Raw genomic sequence first — 15,146 nt, 5'->3', positions numbered from 1 at the left:
ATTCCAAATGGTGCTTCCAACCCATGATGAAAAATACAAGCATGAACTAAATTATGGAGTGATTGTTACTCTTTAACTTCTGTGTTTTTTGCCTGAGATGGTAGGGCTGAGCCCCGAAAAAGACTTGGTTGTTTGCTTGAGGAACTGGGCATAGATCTTGCGTGCAGGAGAAAAAGAATTGGGGCCAAAGAATAAATGTTTCGTTGGTTATATTAACAAGGAGCACTTGTAATTTAATTAAAACCAAATCTCCAACCTTCAGAAGGGCAAACATTAGCTCTTGCAAACATTTCCAGCTCATTCTTCTGATTAAATTCCATGGAGGCTCGTTCTGCTAGGATATATTGGACAGAAGTTTTCATAGTACACAATGGGCTGTGGGGTTAGGATTGCCACATCTGATCTCACCCGCCTGCCAGAAAAATTCTTAGGCCAAACAGCTGTGTGTTTCTTTGGCTTGATTCATTCCACTTATATCCTGCTCTTCTTCCAAAGAACTTTGAGCAGCTAACATTTTGTGGCCACTCCATCTAGGCAGCTTATAATTATAAGCTGTTTATTGGTGCTTCAAGGGGAATGTAAGGTAAAGCGGCCTGTGAAAAAGCTGGGTGGGGGGAAGAATTTTGGTGCACCTTTGATGGAGGGATTTGGTGGTGCGTGGGTTGTGATTACCACATTGAGTGTATGTGGTGGCATGAGTATGGATGTGAGAGGGAAACATTTTCCATTCTCTCCTGTATTCAGCAGCGCTGTTTCCATTCACTGCAGTTCATCTGCCAAAAGCTATGTTCTTTGTCTGACTATCTGCTGTGGCAAAATTGCACAACTTATGTAATTAATTGCACAACTTATGTAAGCCATGTTGTCATTATATTTTCCCACTATGTTCATTTCATTGCAAAGGAAACACGGTGCAAACAGGGGAAAACTGTACTCATTTACGTATCATTTGCAAACTGAAAGCAGCAGCAGCAGCAGCAACAACAACAGAGGATACTGATTGTATTTACTGGATTGATTTTTGTTCTGAAGGTGGGATGAATTAGTGAGCATTGGCACTTTCAGGTCCTATTTCTGTTTTCATTGGAATTTTCTAACATCCTTAAGGGTGGGGCTCTTTTCACAAAGGCCTCAGTCACTCGCAGAGCTTCCAACAGTGATCATATCTCCTGATGTAGATCTTCACTTGCCCCTTCTTCCCTGGCCGGGTGGTAGGGGAGCACCATTCTGTGGTTTGCCTCCGGTGCCAAAATGTCTTGGGCCAGCCTTGGAGGTTTTTTGTTTGTTTGTTTGTTTATGTGTGTGTGCGTGTATGTGACTTTTACATGGATAGAACATGAGCAAGAGTCACATCCATTGCTCTTACCATGTTTGCTTTTAGATGTGTCCAAAGCTGGCATGTGGCTTCTGGAAGGTTGTCCACAAAGAAGTGGAGCCCTCAGGCTAAAAAAGTTTCCTCAGCCCTGTCAGAGGCCTTCAGTTCATTTGCTGTTCTGTTGTGAGTTCAGCAAGTTCTTTGGGAATTCAACAGGTTCAGCCAGGCTGCCAGCCTGAATCATGTTCTGAATCATGGAAGTGTCCCCATTATGGGTTACAGAGTGTAATAGTAGAGGTACTAAAAACATAGGTTGGGGTATGAGTTTCAGCCAGGCATCACCAACCTGGTGCCCTTCAAGTGCATGCTTTTTAAGAATCAAAAGGAAGCATTTCTCCCTATGCTGTGTGTGTGTGTGTATGTGTGTGTGTGTGTAAATACTTCCTTTTAGTCTTACAAAACAGGCAGGTCACTGATCTTAGTGCTGTGGGACTTAACACTAAGGTGGAAGAAAAGATCCTACTGTCTTCTTGCTCTTTGAAGATCTTCTCAAAATAGAAGAGGGTCTCATTTCCTAACTGGATCAGGAGTAGGGCAGAGGGGGCCCCTGACAGGCAACTTCCGGTGGCTTGGGAGGCTGGAAGTGGCCCCTGGGTTGCCCACCCCCCTGTTTTAAGTACTCCTACTGGCCCTCAACAATGAATAATTTGAAGGCACTCTGATGCAATTCCATCCCCTGAAGATCAGCAGATCTGAGCCTCATCAGTGTTTGGGTGAGGAATTGCTTGGGAACCCAAGAGATTGCTCTGAGTTCCTTGGAGGAAGAAACACAGCGATGCAACTCCATTATTTATCTCTACAAGGCATGTTCATTGGATGCAGCAAGTAAATAGATGGATGATTATTTAGCAATCAAATTTATGATCATAGTCAAGGGACCATGAAGCTCATTACAAACTCCATAGAGTTGTCACTCCACGCACCAGTGAAGCGTAGTAAGGAGGAACCAAGCAGCTGTTCTATGCGCACACAGAATTCCAGGACAACCGTGCGGGACAGAAAACACAGGAGTATATATGAAGGGAATATTAGGGAGGGAAATGGATTTGCTCTGCTTGGCTGGAACATACTAAACACATCCCACTTGTGAGAAAAGGGACAGCCATTTCCAAACCTACACCTGGAGTGCATGGGTGGATGTTGCAAAGAGCTGTTTCTCAATGACCAAGAACAAAAACATGAAGGGCCAGAAGTAAAAGTGGGTTTAAGGAAGCTAATTCTCTCTTTTTATGTTGCTCCAACATTGTGGGCCAAAAGAGCTTATTAGTGCAAATTGTGAGAACTTGAGTAGCTCTGACCTTTATGCCCAACCTCCAATCTCCTTCCTAAGCCAAGGGCAGGCTCAAAACATTTTGATGCAGGAAATCTGGTTGGTGCCCCCACCATATAAGGGATGTGAAAAGGCCTTGCTTTGCATTCTGTCCTGCGTTCTGCTTTGCATTCTGTCCTGCATACAGCTTGCAGGTCTGTTTCCGTTCCACAGTTCGTCTTCAGTCAAAAACTATGTTATTTGTCTTGCTGTCCACTGTGACAAAAGTATGTGACTTATGTAATGTACACAATTAATTAACTAAATTAGGTTGTCATTACATGATTCCACCCCATTCATTTCAGTGCAAATGGGGGAGGGGAAGTAATGTACCGTTTTGTGGACTGAAAGAAACAATAACAGCAAATACTGATATTTTTTGCTGGGTCAATTTCCATTCTGGACGTGGGACAAATAAATGAACATTGGCAATTTCTGCTCCATTTTCACCAGACTTCTCTGACATTCCAGCACCACACACACACACACACACACTTGATCAGAAGGCAATTCTCTAGCTATAACATCATTGAAATGGGAAGAAAGCCTATTAATTTCCATGAGGCTTATGGCTGTGGATTCTCTAGTGAGTTTGTTTGCTTATTTATTTATTTATACTTTAAACTTCTCTCTCCCCAGTTCTTCTCAAAGGAAACCAGGGTGTCAAAGAACAAAAGAGAAGAACAATTGATTCTCTTGCCCAAAAGTATGCTGTGCTTTTTCTCCCAACTCTGCTACCCTTCAAGGCACTTGGAATCTGTAATCTGAGGCTGCTGCTTTTCCATGCCTTATGCTAGAGTCCTATGTTTATTGTGACCCATAGGTTACATCAAATGTTTATGCATTCTGTGCCACTCTGATCCTTTTGTCAGTCCTGCGATGGAACTATGACCCTTCAGGAGGAAAACCTCCAGAGACATAGCTCCTGCTAAAGTCGGACACAGCTATATAGGAAAGCTTGCACTAAGTGATGCGAGAGAGGCAAGTTTGCTTGCAGTAAGCAGTGCACTAAGCTGGACTCTGCAATGTAATAAAGCTTGCACCATGGCCAACTATTCAGTTGGGAGATGCATGACTAACATGAGGAGACCTTACTGTTCCTCCACTTCAAAGTGGCTGTTTATTAGCTAAGGAACATAGGAAGCTGCCAGGTCAAAGCATTTGTCCATGTAGCTTAGTATTGTCTATCTTAGGACAAGAATACAGTGGTACCTCGGGTTACAGACGCTTCGGGTTACAGACGCTTCAGGTTACAGACTCCACTAACCCAGAAATAGTACCTTGGGTTACCCTTAGATAGATAGATAGATAGATAGATAGATAGATAGATAGATGATAGATAGATAATACTTTATTCGGCTATAAGCCCACAAGGTAAAACCAATCAATAAATAAAATAGCATTTTACATTCTAAAATATCAACTAAAATATTTCAACGCATAATCTCCTTCACGTTACATACAATCTCTAGATGTACCATATTGTGGCCTTGAATATAAAGATGGTGGATAGAGTTTACTAGATTTTTAATAGTCATGCAGCATTCCATGAAGTCTTTTATATGAAAGAACTGAATTCAGGAATCTGGCAACCTGTAATGTTCTATAAGAGTCAATGTCCTGGAGTAGATAGGCTAGATGTAATTCAGGTGGTTTAGCAACAGTTTCCAAAATGGTTGAACTCAGAATCCTTGATCGGGGAACAATATATAAAGGACAATTAAACAAGATATGATAAAGGGATTCTATTGATTTGTTGTCACATGCGCATAAAACAGAGGTTTTACCGTTAGAAAATCTATTGCTCAGAACATTTGAGGGGAACACATTAAATCTGGCTCTAACAAAAGCGAATCTATGCGACGCAACCAATAAGATAGACAGATATCGAGGTATCTGGGACATAAATGTAATGCCCTGATTTATCGGGGAACATGTACCTCCACCTGTAGTAAGGTTTTGTTGCAAATCAACCTCCTCCAGTCTTTGTTTGATGACCTTTTTTGCTGTAATTAGATCTAAATTTAGTATATCGGAAGGCGAGATTCCATAAGACAACAGTTTGGAATGGATTTTTGTTGCCCATGGGCTGGTAAATTCATCTCTCCAAAGGCACTGAATAAGATGGTAATTGGGCAATTTATGACAGCCAGTAATTAAAGGCATGTCTCCACATCAGGATCTCTAAGGAGGGGGTCTTAAGTTCTAAGCGAATAGCCGAGTTGCTTACACAGGAGGGTAGTTTCAAAAGGCGTCTGAGAAAAATATTTTGCAATGTCACCAGAGGCATGAGGTTTACAAAAGCGCCCCATAAAGGGACCGCATAGGCCATAGTTGCAACCACTTTTGCACTATAAACTTTTAAGGCCGGTGGAACATGCATAGCCCCCTCTGTAAAGAAAAAGCGTAATAGAGCGTAGATAAGGGCTTTGCCCTTATTTTGTAAGTATGTGATATGCGCTTTCCATCCCATATTATGCTGAAAGTAAATTCCTAGATATTGAAATTTGTAGACTTGTTCAATTGGCTTCTCCTCGAGTTCCCACCTATACAATTTACGACTCCTGGAAAAAATTAGGACTTTAGATTTGGAATGGTTAATAGTAAGTAAATTTGTTTGGCAATATAACGCGAAGATCTTAAAGGCCCTCCTCAAACCGATTCTTGAATATGAGAGGATCACCGCATCGTCAGCGTACAATAGTAAGGGGCAGCAATAGTCTGCAAGCCTGGGTGCATGAATGGTGGTTTGGGCCTCAACTAGGGGAGTTCTCATGTCACTAATATAGAGGTTAAAGAGATGGGGGCAAGGATGCACCCTTGTCGTACCCCCTTATTTATTGGTACAGAGTTTGTGAGATCGCCCTCAGGTGTTAACCTCACCCTAGTGGCCGCCCCTTCATGTAATTTGATCATAAGCCACAACAGCCTTTTATCTATGCCCCACTTTGCCAATTTTCCCCATAGCAGCTCTCTAGAGATACTGTCAAAAGCCGCCTTCAGGTCTATAAAAGTGGCACATAGAAGACCATGAGTGGGGGAGGAATACTTCCACGCCAAATGATATAGAATGATTGCATGGTCGATAGAAGCACGATTTGGTCTAAACCCGGCCTGTTCATGGCCTATCAGATTGGAATCTTCGGCCCATTGGGTTAGTCTGGTTAGCAGGAAGCGAGTATAGATTTTTCCGATGATTGATAATAAACTGATATTACGATAGTTTCCTGGGTCCTCTGGTGGTCCTTTTTTATATATAGGAATTATGATGGACTCCTTCCATGATCTAGGTATTTGGCCCGTGGCATTAATTGCATCAAAGATTTTTGCAAGAATTTTGGCCCACCATGCTGGGTGTTGTTTAATAGCTTCCGCCGGGATCAGATCGGGCCCTGGGGCTTTATCAGTTTTCAGTTTAGCAATTAAATCAACTATTTCCTCCGGGTCAGTATCTGGCCATATGGGCAAGTGACATGAAAGAGTATCAGAATGAATGTTAGAGATAACTGTCTGGGAGAAATATTTTCTTAGAAATTGTTCCCATGTCGGGGCTGGTATAACCGTCAATGGGTATTTCCTCGATCTTTTGTTGATTAAATTCCAAAAACCACGAGAGCTGCGAAGCTTAGAGGCAGCAATCAGCGCTTGCCAACGTCTTAGCTGCCATTGATGCTTGGCTGACTTCTGTGCCTGTTTGTAAGCAATTTTGGCCTGCAAGTACTCTGGGGGAAGAGTTTCAGCTCCAGAAGATTTATATCTGTTGAAGATACAACAGAGAGAGAGTCTAGCTTGCTTACATTTGGAATCAAACCAAGGTGCACCAAACCTGGGTTGATCTCGGTTAACCAGGTGAGTCGGCATCATAAAGAAGCTAGTTAAATCTACAGAGAGGTGGGAGAACCACTCTAATATCCTATTTGGTTCAGACAACTCCGCCACTGAAACAATAAGGGGTTCGGAGATATTCCTCTGGAAGAATTCTGCGTATTTTTGGGCCTGTTTCATAGACCATTTAATGCTTCTTACTTGAGCTGCGGCATTTAAACCTACATGAATTGGGTGTGAACCGCTAACCGGGTGCCAGTCAAGCGTTAGCTTGGCCGCTAGAGGTAGGTGGTCACTGGATTGTACATTGTCTACTTTAAAATAAAAGAAGTTTGAGAATAGGTCTTCTGAAACTAGAAGGTAGTCTAGGACACTATTTGATGTTGTGCCCAAATGAGTGAATTCTCCTGGCACGTCCGGAGGGCAATTGCCATTCAGAATGTTCAAATTCATACGAATGGCCAATTGATAAAGAAGGACTCCCGCCTCATTCACTCTGATGTCCTTAGATCTTCTTGATGTAAAAGAGATTAAATCAGATTTTGGGTAGGGGGGAGGTACCCACCACTTGGCCTTGATTATCCCATCCCAATTGGCGGCTGTACGTGCATTAAAGTCACCACCCATTATCGATGGAATATTAGGGTACATAACATAGCATGCCAATAAATGATCTTCCAGAGAAACCCATCTATAATGGAGGTCCGATATAAGACCACCTGGAGGAAGATAAACATTGGTGATTAATAGGGAGAATTTTTCACTTGAAATCAGACCTGTAAAGGCAAAAGGAGGAAAAGTCTGAACTAGCGAGAGTTTAGCGCTCATTTTAAGCGATATGGCGATTGCAAGACCACCTCTGGACCGGCCACCTTTTTGGGAGGGACTAGCTGGAAGTGATATCAGTTCAAAACCATTTATATCAATTTTATCTTCTTCCCATGTTTCTTGCAAAAGGATTATCTGAAAAGAGTTTATATAGGACAAAAATTCGGGATCTAATCTTTTCCTTTTCCAGCCAGCAATATTCCAACTTAGGACTGCTAGCTGGGGACTTCTGTGTTGTTCTTTTAACAGTCAAAGTGAAGGAGGGGCAGACTCTCTGGAAGAGACAGGAGGTGTAACAAAAAAATCAGTTATTTTACACTGGGAAGATGGTAACTGTGAGGAGCCCTCCAAATTAAAATTTTTAACAATTTGGTTTGACTGTTGGAACACCGAGGATGATCTACTAGAAGTAGATCACTGAACAGGAAGTCTCTTCATTTCGAAATTCTTTGTACAACTTGACAAAGAAATACCCAGAGAGGGAGAAATTAAGTCCATCGGAGGAAACCCTCAAGCAGATTTATCATCAGGCATTAGGATGATTTTATTGATGCGTCCCATTGGGTCTTCAATCGTTTCCGACGACGGGTCCCGAAGTGTAACATTCACATTTTCCTTTAAAGAAGGTAGTTGAGGGGACATCACGGGGGCGGTAATTGCGGAAGACTCTCTCAGGGGCATCACTTGTGGACTACTTCTATATCTGGTCGAAACTGGAGAAGATTCTAGCTCTGGCATAGATGAGTGAGTTAAAGAGGGATTTGAGTCAGGCAGGGAAATTAGAGTTTCGTCCTTAGGTGTGTTGGTCGATGGATGTAGATGAAGGTTAAGTGAGGATGGCAGAGCCTGGTCGTCTCGTGGAATAGCACTGGGGGCAGAAACAACTTGAAGATTTGAGTCTTGCAGGATGGTTTTTGTTTTCAAAGTGGGGCTGAGCTGAAGAAGGTCGACCACTTCTGTCCGGTGAACCCAAGTGGGGTTGTTTGAAGCATCGTTAGTATCTTCCCCTCTGTGTTGGACTTGCAAAAGCTGCGATTTAAGCGTGTCAAATCTTTGCATCATCACCGACTGTTCTTTCGGAGGGAGGGCTCTGAACGAATCAGTAAGTTCTCTTTCATCAAGGGCAGTCTGTAGGTTTCCGTCCTCATATATGGCTGTTTGAGAGGGTATCGAGATTGGTCGAGAATGGCACGCTGCAGAATCATCGCAGTGGGGCCTGACAGTATTTTGAAGTAAGGCAGAGTCTCTTGTCCTAATGTCCTCACCGCCAGGGCACCTATTTAGAAGGGGTTTGATCTTGCTATCTGCAAAAACCCTCGTTGCTACAATATCGGCCATGGACAAAAGTGTTTTCCGCCTAACAATAATAGATGGTATCTTTTCAGAGTGGAACGCAAGTATCACCTTCAAGAAGTTGGTCTGTCGGAACAGGGGCATCACCGCATATAGGTCAATCTGGTGTTTCTTAATTTTTAAAAGTTTGCTTAAACAGTCTTTAGCACCTTCTAGCGATGACCATCTTCCTATTTCCGACCTGACAGAAAGGCAACTTTTCTTGAGTTGCAGAGTTAATATCTGATTATTCAATTGGGAATTTAAGATATATTTAATTTTAGTCTCCTTTCTTTTATCTGAATTGGGGTGAGGCAATAAGTTTTTGACCTCACAAACTGAGGATTGTGTTGTTGATTCAAGTTTTTCGACTTTCAGCAGGATATTGGATAATTGTGAAGATACCTCATCCAGCCTTTTAAAGATACAGTGAAGGGTCTTCATTACTAAGTGTAACTGCTCACAACTGGGGAACTCCCCCATATCAGATGTTAAACCATCATCCTGTGTTGAGAGTTTTTCTTTCGTATTCTCCTTTACAGGCTTTACTTTTGAAAAATTTTGAGTCGTCAGAGTTGGAGTGGCTTCTAAATCAATTAGAGGTAGGAAGCGATTTTGGGTTTCCACCGCAAAGCAATGCTCAGCATTGTCACTCCCTCTTCTATTCCGGTGTGGCACCAACCTTGATAGTTTTGGTTTAGGGGATGATAGGGGCTCGTCAAAGTCTCTCAAGCGTTTGTTCTGACCCATACTTTCCTCAGGCCAAGGATTATACGATTCTTAAAATAACATAACATTTGACACACAAATAAGATAGTTAAGATCACCAGAAGATGGCACCGTGGGTGAAAGCTCCTTGGATGGATAATAATAGTGAAGTTTTCCTCTCCACTGCGGTAAAATCCACTTACAACATCAGTCTTTCGTGGACACCTCGGACCCAGTTTGCAGAAGCTTTTCACAAGGGGAAGTATTGAAATGTGACAGGCTCAAGATGTCTAGGGGGTAGGGTGCCAAATGTCCTGGCTCCACTGGCCTCTCTCAACCCTCTATGACAGCAGCCTGGGCACAAACGATGACTTATCCAGGATTTAAACACCACACAGCGTCTTCCTCTTAAGCCCTCTCTCCAATTAGGATAATGGCGTTCTCTTCTCTTTTAGCAGCCGAGGCCGGCCCGCTTAAGGGACTCCAGCACTGAATGAGCATTGGACCAGTGGCTTGTGTAGATCTCCTGTGCTGGGTCGAGGGTCGGTAGTCTGTCCTCCATGGGCGAGGCGGGGTCCAAAGCGAGGAGCCGGGCAAGGACAGGAACTCTGGAGGAACAGGACTGGGTGCTGGCCGAAACAGCTCTTCAATGACGTTGCTCCCACAACCTGGGTTACCCTTTGTTTCGGGATGAGAACAGAAATCACATGGCAGCGGCGCAGCAGCAGCGGGAGGCCCCATTAGCTAAAGTGGTACCTCAGGTTAAGAACAGTTTCAGGTTAAGAACGGACCTCCAGAACAAATTAAGTTCTTAACCCAAGGTACCACTGTAGTGGACTTGTGGACCTCCAGATGTTGTTTGGCTACAACTGCTATCATCCCTGACCATTGCTGGCTGGGGCTGATGACAGTTGGGAGTCCATCAACATATAGAGGACCAGAGGTTCCCTATGCCCTTCTAGTCCACAGCAAGGAGATTCAAGCCTCTTTTCAAGCACAAAGCTCACTGGGTAACTGTGGGCTGGTCACCTCCTTCAGCCCAGCATACCTCACCAGACTGCTGTGGTGGTAAAATGGACTGGGTGGGTGGGGAAAACCATTTATGCCACCACTCTGAGCTCTGTATAAGAAGGATGGAATACAGAAGTGTAGAAAATCCTCATTTGACCTCATGTTTGAGTCACTATCATCATGACTGGCTCTCTGAAAAAAGCTTCACATTCAAAGGATATGAATTTCAAAAGGCTCAGCCCCCTTTTGCATTTCTGTAGCACTGTCTGTATTTTCACTGGCATGGGCTAGAATGGACCATTACTCAACGGATAGCCTTTGCTGTTCTGTAGAATATCAGGAATATATCAACACTTATTTTCATTCTTCCAAGAACCCCAGAACCTAATGGCCCATCTAGTCCAGCGCTGTGTTCCCACCCTGGCCAACAGGATATCCATTAGAAGCCTACAAGCAGGATATGAGTGCAGGATGTGATTCCCAGGAACTGGTATTCAGGGGCATACTGCCTCCAACAGCGAAGGCAGAACCTAGTCATAATGGCTAGTAGTCACTGATAGCCGTACACTCCAACAATGTGGAGGGCCAGTTCATGGTATAACTGTTTCCAGATGCAGGATGGATCAGAAATCCTGTCCTAGCAACACGATTTTCACTTGCATCCCTATGGTGTGCATAACATCTGGTTCAGTCCTGAGCTTCAAATTCTGTCGAAAGGTTTCATGCCTAGCCCTGACCTGGTGTCAGACACTGGGTACTCGGGGAACAAACCAGGCACTCCATAGGTCTAGGACTTTGCGTAGTAGGTTCCAGTACTCCTGGTTCCGTTAGAAGAGAAGTGCTTGGATTTGATATCCCACTTTATCACTACCCTAAGGAGTCTCAAAGCAGCTAACAACCTCCTTTCCCCTCCTCCCCCACAACAAACACTCTGTGAGGTGAGTGAGGCTGAGAGACTTCAAAGAAGTGTACTAGCCCAAGGTCACCCAGCAGCTGCATGTGGAGGAGCACGGAATCAAACCCGGTTCACCAGATTATGAGTCCACTGCTCTTAACCACTACACCACATCAGGAGAGCCTCACAGTCAATGGCCCTTGTAGCCCAGCACCCTGTTCCCATGTTGACCAACCAGATGCTTCTGGGAAGTCCACAAGCAGCATTACTTGCCCACTTGTGTTTTCCAGCAGCTGATATTCAGAGGCGTACTGCCTCTTGAGAGTGAAAGCAAGGCAAGGTTGCATGAACCCCAGAGGGTGCCCCGGCAATTCTACACGCGAGACACCATTTGGAAAGAGAGGGAAGGAAATCCTGCCCTTTTTTGTTCAGGTCCATAAGGAAGCAGATGAATGATAAAGCAGCATAAAAATTTCCACTCGGAACATATTGCAAATGATTTCGGTATGTTGGAAAGCTCAGTCGCAGTTGGATCATGAGGTTATTATTGTAAGGTCATCTTTTCATTTTCCCCCTTTCCTTTTTTTTGTTTTTTTGTTTAGCATCACCATTTATCGAAAAGACGGAGGACACTTAAAACATGCCCAGGGGTGTATTTTCCCCTCTTCCGTCGTAAGAATATAAATATGTTTGCAGTTTCTCTGGTTCAGGCAGCTTTCAAGTAGTTCCAATCATTTCTCCCCCGTACACTAAGTCCCTGATTTGTTAGTCCCAGAATGAAATATCATTTCTTAACGCTGACATTTATGCTGGAGCTACATAAGAGAACATAAAGCTATTACCTTCCAATAATTGATATTTTAATGCCTTATAACTTACTAGTAAAATGCCCTCCAAATGGTGGAAATATGTATGGAAGTGTCACTGTAAAGATGGGTTGTAACAAAGGAGCCGGGAGATAGGCTTGTCCAAACCTCTGTTGCCCAGAACCCTTTCCCTGGGATCCTGTTCTCCCCACTCTCAATCCCTTGGAACCCCTACTTCTGCATCTGCTACTCCATGTCCTCCATTTTCTCCTAAGAATTCATAAGAAGAATAAGGACACAAGAGGAGGCTGCTGGATCAGGCCAACCAGATGCCTATGAGAAGCCCACAAGCAGGACCTGAGTGCACAACAGCACCTCTTCCCTCCCAGTGACTGGTATTTAGAGGCATGCGCCCTCCAACAGTGGAGACAGAACATATCCAGTGCAGTCTTTAGCATATGCGCCGCCGGGGTGCAAAGATCCGCCCAGTGCCTTCAAATTTAGTTTAGCCCCCAAATTAACTATTATTATGATGTAAGAGTTAATTTTGCATGCACGGCGCCGTTGAGTCTGACAAGCGCTGCCGTTGTGAATGACAAGAGTCTTTGGTAAATGAGTGCACAAAGTCGAAAGTCCTTTAGTGAAACAGTAGGTATGCATTTCGGTAATACCTAGGTATATACAGTGGTACCTCGGGTTACAGATGCTTCAGGTTACAGAGTCCGCTAACCCAGAAATATTACCTCGGGTTAAGAACTTTGCTTCAGGATGAGAACAGAAATCGTGCAGCAGCAGCAGCGCAGTGGCAGCAGGAGGCCCCATTAGCTAAAGTGGTGCTTCAGGTTAAGAACAGTTTCAGGTTAAGAACAGACCTCCAGAACGAATTAAGTTCTTAACCCGAGGTACCACTGTATGTATTTTGTTTTTCTAGCTTGATCAAAATTATTATTTCATAACCGGTAGATAGTTAAGAGCTTAGGCGGCTTCAGCTGCGGGCACTTGGCACCCCCCAGAATTTGGCGCCCAGGTGCCCCAAACCCCTTGCACCCCCACATCAAGACAGCCCTAAATATATCCTTCAGGATTAGTAGTAATTGAGAGCCTTCTCCTCCATGAATTTGTCTAATACTCTTTTAAAGTCATCCAAGTTGGTGGTCGCCACTGCCTGTTGTAGACTGAATCCTGTCATTTAACTCAAATATTTTCCCCCAGTGCTGTGCTGGTTGTTGCTCTGTGCTGAATGCCCACATTCATCCTTTTGCTCCTGGAGCTACTTGGTGTGATGGGTATTATTCCTTTGCTTATTTCAAAGAAGTTAGCTAGCTATGCAACCAGATGTGAGAATGGGGATTGGAGCACTAGCTGTTATAAATACTAGAAATTAGTGCAATTCGCCTATGCTTTTCTCAGGAGAAGGGACAGTCAAGAGGCTCTGGATCCCCTCCAGAAATGAAAGGCTGCTGGTTCTCCAAAACATAATATATTATCTCCTCTCATCCATCTCTCTGACAATTCCTTCTCAACACCAGCACTGACTATGCAGTTCAGGAGGAGACAGTGGTCAGACTCTAAAGCTTGGAGACCAGGTCCTTCAAACAGAAGAACCAGGCTGGACCAGAGCCAAGATTCATCTAATCCACAGTCTGTTCCCGCAGTCGCCATCCAGATGCCTATGGGAAGCAGGACATTCACACAAGAGCATTTATTAATTAATTTATTTAATACAATTTGTATGCTGCTTGATTGTTAAAAATGAAACCTCAAAGCAGTTTGCATTCTGTTGGGGAAGGAGATGCTGTTTCTCCTCCCCACCCTGCCTCCTAACTACATGCTTAATTAAGTTTTTTAAAACCCCCAATTAAACATATAGTTTTGAGGTGGATGCAGGTGGAAGAGACACATTCCACTTTGCATTTGGACCAATTCAGTTTCTGGTTCAGCTCAGTCTGATGCACAGCCCTACTATTTATGTTCTTCTTGCTCAGAGGTGTGGGACATTGTTGTATAAAACTTCTCTGTTGTTAGTTCAAGGAAAAAATAAAATAGGTATATAGAAAGGAGAATTCCCTGGATGCCAAGATCCAGGTTTGGGGCAAATACCCCAGAGAACCCCAGCAGAGATTTAAAACCACAAAATATGCAGCAAAGCCGAGCGTGGAAATATAGGCTGTTAGGCTTTTAAAATATGCCCTTGTGAGTTCCAAAACTTCCCTCTTCTCCTAGCATAGAAAAAGACCAGATGTTTGGTGTGGTAAAATTGGTTTACTTACAAACACTTCAAGGTCTAGTTCATGTGCTTTCCCATACAGCATTCAGAAAAAGTTGCACAGGCAGTAAAACTTGGCTTACTTACAGTGGTAAAAGTTCCTAAAGTATTGGTATAGGAACTCAAGGGAGGCTTGTTAGAGCCATGTGGTCAGAACCGGAACAACTGGAACAGACCTACTCACATATTGAGCTTTTCTGGTAGACTAAGGTACAACTATATGACTGATATAGGTGAGGAGGAGTCACCTCACTAACCCTGGCAGGACAGCTCACTCTATGATGTTAACCCCTTCAAGCATTAATTAGACGTAAGCATGTTGGTTATATGAGGCTGGTTATCCCATAGTTACCATCTGGTGAATGTGCATGAGGATATTAATCCTCCCCTGCTTCATTACTCAGTTTGTTTGTGATGCCATTTCACCTTGGTAAAACAGCAAAATGCCAGCTTTAATTCTCAAAACCCAAACACTGGCTTTACGAAGAAATTGACCAGCTTGCAAATATTGCTGCATCTGCTGAAAACAAACCACTATGGGACCAGCATTGACCCTGAAAGCTTCAATCTATTTATTGATGGTGGGCTTGATCCAGCAGAGCTTTGCAGTTAAAAAAAGAGAGAGTCAAAAACACTGCAGAGACCTGGCACCAGGTTACAGTGGTAGGAAATTGTATGTAAATACTTGAGAGCAAAATGCTGGGGGTGGGGAATGCTGTGTGCTGATTGCTACTCAGGAAAGTGATGTGTAAAAAGCAACAAGGGAACATATGTGAAATACATATGTTCCT

General features: G+C 43.5%; 1 protein-coding gene across 1 annotated transcript in view; it reads left to right on the top strand.

The window, feature by feature from the left end:
- Nucleotides 1–15,146, top strand: part of AGBL1 (AGBL carboxypeptidase 1) — a 414,373-nt gene that overhangs the window by 221,071 nt on the left and 178,156 nt on the right. The gene's annotated exons all lie outside the window — the stretch shown is intronic.

Source organism: Podarcis raffonei, chromosome 14 (genome assembly GCF_027172205.1).
Source record: "Podarcis raffonei isolate rPodRaf1 chromosome 14, rPodRaf1.pri, whole genome shotgun sequence".
Classification (NCBI taxonomy): domain Eukaryota; kingdom Metazoa; phylum Chordata; class Lepidosauria; order Squamata; family Lacertidae; genus Podarcis; species Podarcis raffonei.
This window is presented reverse-complemented; position numbering and strand designations above follow the sequence as displayed.